At 41.1% G+C, this 10,131-nt stretch overlaps 1 long non-coding RNA gene across 1 annotated transcript; it reads right to left on the bottom strand.

Moving 5' to 3' along the window:
* Positions 1 to 8,165: 8,165 nt before the first annotated feature.
* LOC134881331 (uncharacterized) lies at positions 8,166 to 9,762 on the bottom strand. Its single transcript, XR_010168036.1, has 3 exons — positions 9,556 to 9,762; positions 8,853 to 8,950; positions 8,166 to 8,310 (listed from the first exon to the last, which is right to left on the bottom strand). It is a non-coding gene; the product is annotated as an uncharacterized LOC134881331 (long non-coding RNA).
* Between the last annotated feature and the right edge of the window lie 369 nt (positions 9,763 to 10,131).

Genomic DNA, 10,131 nt, shown 5'->3' with positions numbered 1-10,131 from the left:
ATTATCTGACCTTACAAAACACTGTACATTCAAAACAAACAAACACAATCTTAACAAAACAGATAGTTTTTCACTTAATTGGCACACCTTACATCACACACATTTTAGACCAACCACAGCCAAGACTCCACCTACTCAAAACACATATAAGCAGCAGCTTGGAGGCGTGCTCCCCCTTTGAGCACCGGCACAAGATGTAAATGTATATTATGAACTTTAACTTAAATAAAGACAACTATCCTAGATCATTTGCCTACCTTTCTTAACAAAGAAACAAATGTTAGTGAGGGAGGGTTTGCTTCCTCACTCAGACAGTATTTTATTGAGTCAGTAAAAGTGATAGCTGGCTCTTGTTGGAACACAGTAATAAAACTTAATAATGAGTTGGATTCAAAAACACACTTTTCATTGTGCTGCTCTCTCGAATGCAACGCCATGCTAACTGCAGCCAATCAGGCGAACAAACAAACAAGCCCACACACAGACCAATAACAAGTCATTCATCTTCAATTTTCACTGTCCCTCTTTCATCAGAATGCTTTTCTTTTCCTCTGGGCAATCTTCCACTCCTCATATACATCTGTACAAATTGATTTCCTCTTTACAAGGGAAGATAATGACTGTGGCAACAAAAATACCTGTAAGTGAGGGATAATTACACCGCGAGACACCACCCGCTGCGTCCCTTTCTCCGAGCCCCCCAACAACATGAATTTTAAGCCTCAATAGCACTCAACGCCGTCACACCAATGAAGCCTAGATTTGATTAAAATGATAGTTCTCTCTGCTCCTACTTCATCTATTAGGATGAGCATCTTTTTCAGGACATTTTTGTATACGTATAAAGAGGAGCCGCTACGATTTAACATTTAAACCCTGCTGTTAGACATGAAAAGGAGCGCGCTGGGGTCCGCTCATCCGTTAGATACCTGTACAAAGCTGCCGCCGACAATTGTGGGTAATGCGGTTCTCCCTCTCGCTCTCTCTTTCCACTTCTCTCTCTCTAACAAAGGGAAGAATCAGGCGACGCCTCGCTGATGAGACGCTCAAACATTGTTTACTCCCATTTGTCCTGCACATAGAAAACATCAAGCTCAACAAAGTGAAGTAAAGCAATGTTAATGCATGAGAGCAGCCTCTGTGGAGAGAGCCAGCGTCCGCCTGCTAAAGCACTGCAGACGTGTTCAAATGCAGCAAATTGGGTGGTAGTAATTCCATGTATGTTATATTGTAGTCTTTGGAGATCAATTAAATCAGTGCTACAGTGTCAGAGCACACACTCACATTCAACATATATTAATAAAGGCAGTATTCAGACGGTGGAAATGTGTGGTGATGAACTCCGGAAATAATAATCAGCACTGATGATAATCGCTTCAGAAGAGCATTGTCCTGCTCATTGTGGTGTTTATTACTGAATCCACGCTTCCTTTGAGAGAATCCAAATGTCTTTTTATTGTTATTATTGTGTTTGATCACTGATTATCACTGTCACTTATTAAGTTCAATTTGTTATTGTAAAAATGATGAAATGAATTTGCTCAAACGGCTGAATCAGTGACAAAAGCCTCAACTCTTACAATGATTATCTCCTCTCATTAGTAACCATTTCTCAAATCCAAATCAAAGACGCTCGCTCACACTTTTTTTTCCTTCTTCCTGAAAGTCATCAAATGAGCACGGAGAACAAGCCCCAAACTTCCAAAGCAGGCGTCTTCAGGCAGGCAGGAGGAAGGAGAAATATAAAAATAAAAGGAAAGGCACAATCGTCGGAAACAAACGGGAGAGGACAAGTTTCTATATTCTGAAGTCAGAACTAAAAGGTATGCAGATGTCTTCTCATCCTGTTCCTTCCCAGGTGACAGGTATGTCAGGGCCCTGAAAGCCCCCGCAGTATAATTACATGCCATCCTACCCCCCCAGCAAAGGAGGTGTTGCTCGAACAGGAGCGTCGCGTGTTCAGATCCCTGTGACTCTAGCAGGGGAACCCAGGGGAATCGCATCTTTAACAAAGCCCATCTCTTTTGCCTTTAAATATCTCTAAGTGCAACCCCCCCACCTCAGCCTCTCCCCCCCCCCATCCCCCCCCCATCCCTCCAAGCCTTTCTCCATTCTCTGCTTCTCCACCCAAAGAGTTCTGAAGTTGTCTTGTGTTTTTATTTATTTTTTTATTCAGTAAGGCGGTGGTTAGGAGTCGGTTGAATGGCACCAAAGCCTAATGATGAACATCCTGAGTGTCCCCTGAGTCCCCCCCACATCTCTGAGCGACTGTTCTGATGTCTGCGAGGCCTCTTTAATGGGACATCAAACCTGGAGCCGATAGAAGGAGGAACGTCACGCGCGCATACGCACGCAAACACACACACACACACACACACAAAGCAGCATTGGTCCTCAGGAACACTCAGGATTGATCAGAGGCCTCCGCCCTTCACTGTCATCACACACTGAGACATGTCTTATTATAAATGTAGTAAATGAAGGTCAGCCGGGACAGCGCACGACCATCAGCGAGTTCAGCCTCAGCACGTCTGAACCTGATTCACTTCGCCTAAAATACATAACCACATAATAGAAAAAAAATACATTACTCTACCTTTTTATTTTATTCAACATCATAATAAAGATGTCCAGATAACATCATACTGCCAGCAAATGTTATACATTTTCCTTCTTATTGATAACAATATTATGTGGAATATTAGGCAAGTTATAATGCACATACCCTTCAAAGATTCCCAAAATTAATTATTTTCTAAGATATTCAGGGTAAACATTTCCGGTTCCTATAGTGCTGAACATGGTCACATTAACCTGTGAGGGGACTCCAGGCACACCGTGCTGTGTGCCCCCCGTTCTCCGCCCAGACAACTTTGTGTGTGCTGCTACCTCACATACTGTAGACACTACACTACAGCTTCATGTTTTTCTGCCCAAAGCCTCACAAGCTGTGCTCACCTGTAGTGTAACCCTGGTGGAATTATTAAAGGTTTTAACTTTACTTAATATGCTGTGCCTCACTAATGTAAGTTCACAAATTCAATTGTGCCTTATTCAATTATCACAGGCTAACTACCAGGAAGTGACCCTGCAGTTTATTGGGCTCTAATAGTGTTGGGCCCCTAGAGCAGTTGTCCACTGTGGCTTCAGGAACCAGAGCACAAACATGTGTTTATAGATTCTGGTCTATTGACGAGTGCAAGAATAATTTTAGAGAGCAAGTAATCACATGATTTATTTATAACTGTAAGCAGGGATAGCCAATCAGATGCAATAATTCAATGCCTGCTCTGTTGTTTATTATCCCCCCAATACATAATGTGATTTTGCAATATGTAGCTGTTTTATTTTTGAGTGTTTTTAGAGACATAGTTATAAAGTACCAATGTGGATTTCCCTCTCTGTGCACTCACTAAGTTTTCATAACCGATCCATGGAATAAGGTAATTAGTAATAATATGTTGTACATACTATAGAAGTTACTGACAAAAAAATTAGACACTTGATAGAAGTTTGGTGAAAGAAAATGTGTAGCATGGGGAGGTGCATTAAAACATGATGCATGGAGAGTGGATGAAAAAGAATAAAATCAATGGCAGCTCTGTTCCTGTTGTCGGCACCACTGAGGATGAAGAAAAAATATTTTAAATTAAACATGTTGCTTCATATTGTCCACATGTTTAAGGGGCTCAACATTTCACTGAATGCATCAAAAATCTCAAAGATTATTGTATTGTAAAATTGAAAATAGCTAAAAAATCCCTCTTTATTAAAAAATGTCATTATTTTGTTTGTTTTCCCAGACCTTTTAACTGTACAAAATGTGTTAAAACAACTTCAAACTCTTGATTTACTGCCGCCTCTCACATGCATTAAACACCATTTCAAATGTTTGTCCTTTTCTATTCAAGCATTTAGAAAAATGTGAGTTGTGTGAAAGCGCTACACTTCCAGAGGCATGATAGAAAGTAGAGAATGATGAGATGTGATATGTTTGGGTCAAAATAGCCTCAGGCAGTCAAATACAATAATTAAAATGACTTGAAATTCTCATTTGAAACTACTTCCTATCAATCAATGGCATTTGTACAGCAACTCCAATGTATGCTCCCCTCGGAGACAATTTCTTGTTAGTTAAAAGGAAAGAAGTAAATTCAGAAATAATTAATGATTATTTATCAGAACGGCATTCTTTTCAAGGTCACTTAGAGGTAATATCAGTAGAAGAAAAAATGAGGTGCTTGTTTTACGACTCTGACTTTACATCTGATTTATGATGTTGCTGTCCGAGTTATTGCAGGAGTACTGAGTATCGTGAAATATCACTGAAGTGTCTAACGATTTACAACTGTGTGTAAAATTAAATCAAAAACATGCAAACTATTTAGAAAGATGAGGCAAAAACAATTTAGATTTTGAGAACTTCCTTATTCCAGTCAAACAATCATATAGTTTCAATAAAGAGCTGTATGAAACCGGCCGTTTCCTCCAACAGGCCATGAGACTATTCAACACCTGAGTAGCACCATTTTACTGTTGTTTTTATTTTATGTCTTGTAATTGCGCTGTTGAGGAACCTGCGACCTAAGTTGTTCACACATTACATAACTGCACCGTAGTTTTGTATATGTTATGACAATAAACCTTTTGAGTTTTGAATAACAAGCTTATAAGATTTACGTGACACTGTAGAACTGTGCTATAATTTGGGGAGGTAAAAGGGGAAGCACATGAGGAAAACAATATTCTAAGAGGTTAGATTTAAACCAACAGCTCCTTTCCATCAAAAATAAATAATATATAGATTTATAATAATTATCCATGCACCGTTGGCCTGATGTAATCATTCCCGGATCGTCCTCAAAGGCTGCAGCTGCAGTCTGACGGCGCTGTGAGGTGTGCCACGCTAACCTAAGTAGGTCAAACTATCTGCAAAGAACGCAACTCTACAAACTTTCCATCGCAGCGAGGGTTGGGGGGGGGGAGAAAAAACAATTCACTTGTCACAAACTTGACACCTTTCTCCTTTTCCAGAGGAGGGGGTGAGGGAGAAAAGAGAGAAGAAAGGAGTGTTTCATTGTTCTGAAGTTTCCCTCCCTTTTGCTTTGCCTATCGTTGCCACTGAAATCAACACTTACCTTGTCAATGACAACCTGGCAAATTGCCAGACATTAAGGGGAAGTGCACAGGGCCTGCAGTGTGTGTATGGATGGAGGGATTTTGTTTTTCACTGTGTGAGTGTGTGTGGCAGGGGGTGACTGTAATGCCTGGTCCCAAGGGCATCAGGCAGGAAGTTAAAATAGCTCCTTGCTCGCTCCCGCTCCGGAGCAGGATGGGTTTTTGTTAAAAAGGTTTCAGTTTTTTTCCAGCCCTGCGAGAACCTGTGAAAACAGGAGCAGGTTTCGTCTTCAGGGACCCCATTACGAGGCATTGTGAAATTATCTGAGCTTGATTAAACCTGCTGAGCTCTCAGACAAAACGATCCCTATAATCACAGCTGGAGACACAAAAATCTGAACCCGCACAGAATAATAAGAGCGCTCCTGCCTTTCCTGATCTGAAAAACAGGGACACTTCATGTCCGTACTGCAGGATTTTGAAGAAATATACAGCATGTAAAAATGGAAAAATAGCCATATACAAGCTTTCCTCTTCAGAATTTCCACACATCTCACAGCATAGCATAGCCGTGATACAAGAAGAGGAAAATCTTATGCCTATAACAGAGTGTGACTTTCAGATGCAGGCTTTAACCGGAGGACAGGTTTTTGTTATATTTGGGACCCTGATGATGTTCCTGTTCCACAGACCATGTGTGAAGCAGCAGTGGAATAATCAGTGCCACCGCAAATTCATCTGTTTCGTGATAACGGTACATTTCAGAGAAGTTGTCGAACAACAGCTCGGAAATGCTCTCTCTCACACTTTGATAACTGAAAAACTATATTTGTGTGTCTGCTCAAAAATCATTTCCCTATATGTATGGAAACTTGCAGAAGGCCTATGCACAAACAGGATTGCCCAGACAGAGAGGAGAGAAACTTAGACGTAAAAAGGTGACCGAAAGCTGGACTGCATGGTGTCTGAAACACAAATATCTCATCTAGTTACCAAAACGTTAGCCAGGGAATTAGCATGCTGTAAGATCTTGACTGAGGATTGAGTCAGCAGTTTACACCTGGTGGGCACACAGGGCAAATAAAAGATGCTGCTCATGTGTTGGGAGAGCAATATGCAAAAAGGTTTAGGAATCAAACACTGACAACACATCACGTTCAACAGAGCAAGGGAGCGCTGCATGTGACTGCAGAAAACCACAGAGCTCTGATCAAGGTAAGCATGGTTCTCCACACTTTATGTACAGGTAAAACAAGAAATGATACATTTTGTAACTGAATTCTTAAAGCTGCAATGCTTCTTTTTTACTCAACAATTAGTCAAATAACTATGTGTGATGTAATCGCAGTTTCTTTTTGTCAGAAACGCACATTAGCGCCAAACCTCCATTTCCTTTAGCTCTGTTAGCATATTAGCATAGCTGCTATTTGTTTAACTGCACTGTTTTCAGTTTCAGTCTTTCTGCTCTCAGCAATCTCATCCCCATCAGCATCCACATATGAAACGAAGTAGTCTGTGTGACGTCACCCATAGGTGTCTGCGTGGGGGGCTCCAGCTGTCTCCATGTAGGCACTGCTCCCCCCTCAACTTCAGGCTAATCCAACACCAGGAGGTGAAGCGTGGGTGGAGCTGATGTGATGACGACAGCGAACGGCGAGCGATCTGTAAAGGCGCCATATGTACCTCAAATTAGCCACCCCCTTTATTATTATGCAGAATCGTATCACTTTTCATTATATTAATATTTAATGTTTGTTTATTTTTATCCTCTTCTTATTTTTCAAGTGATGTGCAATGCCTTTGTTTTAACATGCTGCTGTAACGGGAAAAAAATCCCAATTTAATGAAGCCCAGTTATTCCCTAGTTTAATCAGGGAAGGGCCCTGAGTTCGTTAACTCAATAAATCAAATTTACAATAAAGAATACATAAGGTAATGTTGTCTTGTTTCTCTTTCGTTATCCTGTTTATATGTTACCAATGTACCCTTTGTGTTATCTTGAGTCCCTTTAAGCAGCTTTAAATAATGTAACTTTACTAGTCACTTACTTTAAACACATTATTTTAAATACCTCTATTAATATAAATCACCAAATATCACACTGACATCAGTTTAAGAAATAGAGATCTCAATTATTTACTGTATAGGCCTACTTGTGAACAAACAACATAAAATATACAGTCAGAATGTGCCTTCAATATTGTCAGATTAATAATCCCTTTAACTGGAAATTATTATAATATCAAACTGTTCAGATCACCTTTGTATCAATTTCACACTGAACTCAGTGGGTCCACACTCATTCTCACACACACACACACACACACACACACACACACAAGCCGGCAAATAACATGAAATAAAACCCCTCACGTTGCAGGCCTGATGTGATGCTTGAGATAGTTGAAAGTCATAACTATTTGTCCTCTTCACTCAAATGAGCAATAAAACCAAAGCGATACCTGAACATCTGCAACTCCAAACTGCAACTGTACCGATCCCTCAGTCTCAGATGGCGATCAACGGTGGCGGGAAGGTGTCCAGCGACCACGTGCTCTCTCGTATTGTCCAAAACTCCTCACTGTGTCACCTACTTGCAGCAAAACTGATAAAGATCCTCAGGGTGTTCATGCCTAAAAAAAAAACTGAAGCCAATAGCGCAAGCTGAGTTAGCTATAACATGGCTAAGTGTACATTCACTTTATTAATGAATGCTAACACTCAGTTGCTAACAAGCTAATATACACACGTCAATAACTCTGTGACACACTTTGAGTAGAAAGGTATCCAGTTCCTTGCAGACGGTGTGCAGAAAAGAATCCACATGAAGACTGTCGAGCCGACAATCCTGGGACACTAACTACATACTTATTTGCCACAAACTCTTAACTTTAATTCACTCTCGGTGCCGTGACTTTGTCAATCCAGCCACCACTCTCACGCCGCCTCTCTCCATCCATTCCCTTTCTGCCAACTTCCACCCGACCCCCTGAACCAATCAGTGACCAGCATTTTCCTTATTCACAAACATTACTTCCAGTGTTAACCATGAACTTTCAAAATAAAACACAATATTTATACTTTGCAGGAACTACATATTTCAACCTGGTTACATTATCACTATGCAGATAACTTATTTCGATGAGGTCTCCTGCAGAAATGTTCTTGCTGCTTACATCACTTTAGACCGCCCTGGAAGACAGATAATAAGAGATATATCAGTATCCCTAAACAAGAAAAAAGTTATTCCCAGAAAAGATAAAGAAACACTGCTATAACAAACTGTATAACCTGTAAAATGTCTTTATTTGAGTGGTTGTTATAAATGATTAGATTATTAAAATAAACGTGTGTCAATATCATAAGGGTGATGTTCTCCTCTTTTAAAAAGGACACCCAAACAGTCAATCAAAGCTGCAGACATCCTTTCTATTGACCTCCTTCAAGTCCATTTGCCTGTGGATGAAGTATTTATTAGTTTTAGTAGTGTAAAGGTCCCCTATTAATCAAAATGCACTTTTTATTGTATTTAATAAGTGTATGTCTCCCCTCTGTGTTAAGACTCAGAAAGTGTTTGCATTGAATGTTGTCTATCTTTCCCTCCTGATCCAAGTATGGTATCTGCTAAAAAAAACCCGGATGAGTTAGGTTTCGGTTCATGCATGAAGTCATTTGTGGGTTGTACGGCATTAGCAACAAACCAACCAGGGTAAGCCCCCTGCCCACCATCTTACCTGAACCTCCTCCCACAGCTTGCATGAAGCTCCAAAGGGGCGTGGCAAGCAGCAACTAGTTCATTTAAAGCGACAGAATCAGCACTGCAGGAACAGGGCTGAAATAGAGGGGGATGAGGCATGCTACAATGGGGATCTGTTTGGTATTTTGAGCAAAACATTTGAGACATGTTTGTATAGATATGACATATTGTTTAAGTATAGCATAATAGGAGACCTTTAAGTGTCATCCAATCAAGTATGAAGTGAAAATCCTGCCATCGTGGAAGGAGTTGACCATCATTCAGACACATGATAATAACTGTGCACACTTTTAGACAGCATCTTCTATAAATGCATTTATGCCAAAAGGATTGAGTTTAATGAATTTAATGAACACTTTGGCCTGTCAAGACTTAACTTACATTTTGCATTTCTATGATTTTGAACATAATCGGTTGATCTTGGTGTGATTGGTCAGGATGGTCAGAACTTTCTGTGATATATTTAGCCTAAAACGTTTGTGTCACATTTGGACTGACATCAAAGAAAGGAGGCGGCATTTGCAGGAACTGATCCCTGGCTGGATCCCCCAGGATATAATGGCTATGGTAGCAACACAGTGTACCAATCTATTTCTAATGAAAATACATAAATAAAACATGCAAATTTCTCAGCCAGCTGCTCTTGTCAGTTCCGCAGAGCTAAGTCCGGATCAACAAACCTGACGCATCCTCTGTCAGCGCTCTGCACAGGCCCGGCTCAGCACTCTGCATCGCTCTGCATTCATTTCCATTCTGCCCTCTTTTGCTTTAAAAATCCTTACAATTGTGTCCTCTTTTGCATTTGGGCCCCTATCTACTACACTACCTCCTCCTCTACCCGGGGGGGGAGATGCTGCTGTCCATGTGCTTATTCAGAGAGAAATGGCCTTTTGTCTCTGGTGCTCCCCGTCACAGAAGGTCACGCAGGCTTACCCCCGCCGAATAAAGCCTCGGCCATTGTTATAATTTGCATTGATGCATAGAGAGGAGAGATAGTGGTGGCAGAGGGTGAGGCTGTGTGTGTATGTATGTGTGTCTATGAGGTGTAACGTTGGGGGGGCTTGGTGTACCATGAGACAGGGCGGGGGGAGGTTATGCAGAGCGAGGGCATCTTTGCATGGAAATGTGAGCAATGGATGGACACCATATTTTTTCTTCGCCCTCCCACACCACACACACATCACCCCCCTTGAGGGAATGAAGGCCTCTTCCTCCCAAGGTCAGTGTCAAGGACAGAGCGGGGCCAATTAGTATGC

The sequence above is a fragment of the Eleginops maclovinus genome, chromosome 19, assembly GCF_036324505.1.
Source record: "Eleginops maclovinus isolate JMC-PN-2008 ecotype Puerto Natales chromosome 19, JC_Emac_rtc_rv5, whole genome shotgun sequence".
Lineage (NCBI taxonomy): Eukaryota > Metazoa > Chordata > Actinopteri > Perciformes > Eleginopidae > Eleginops > Eleginops maclovinus.
The sequence above is the reverse complement of the archived record's forward strand: the minus strand, read 5'-3'. Positions and strand labels throughout refer to the sequence as shown.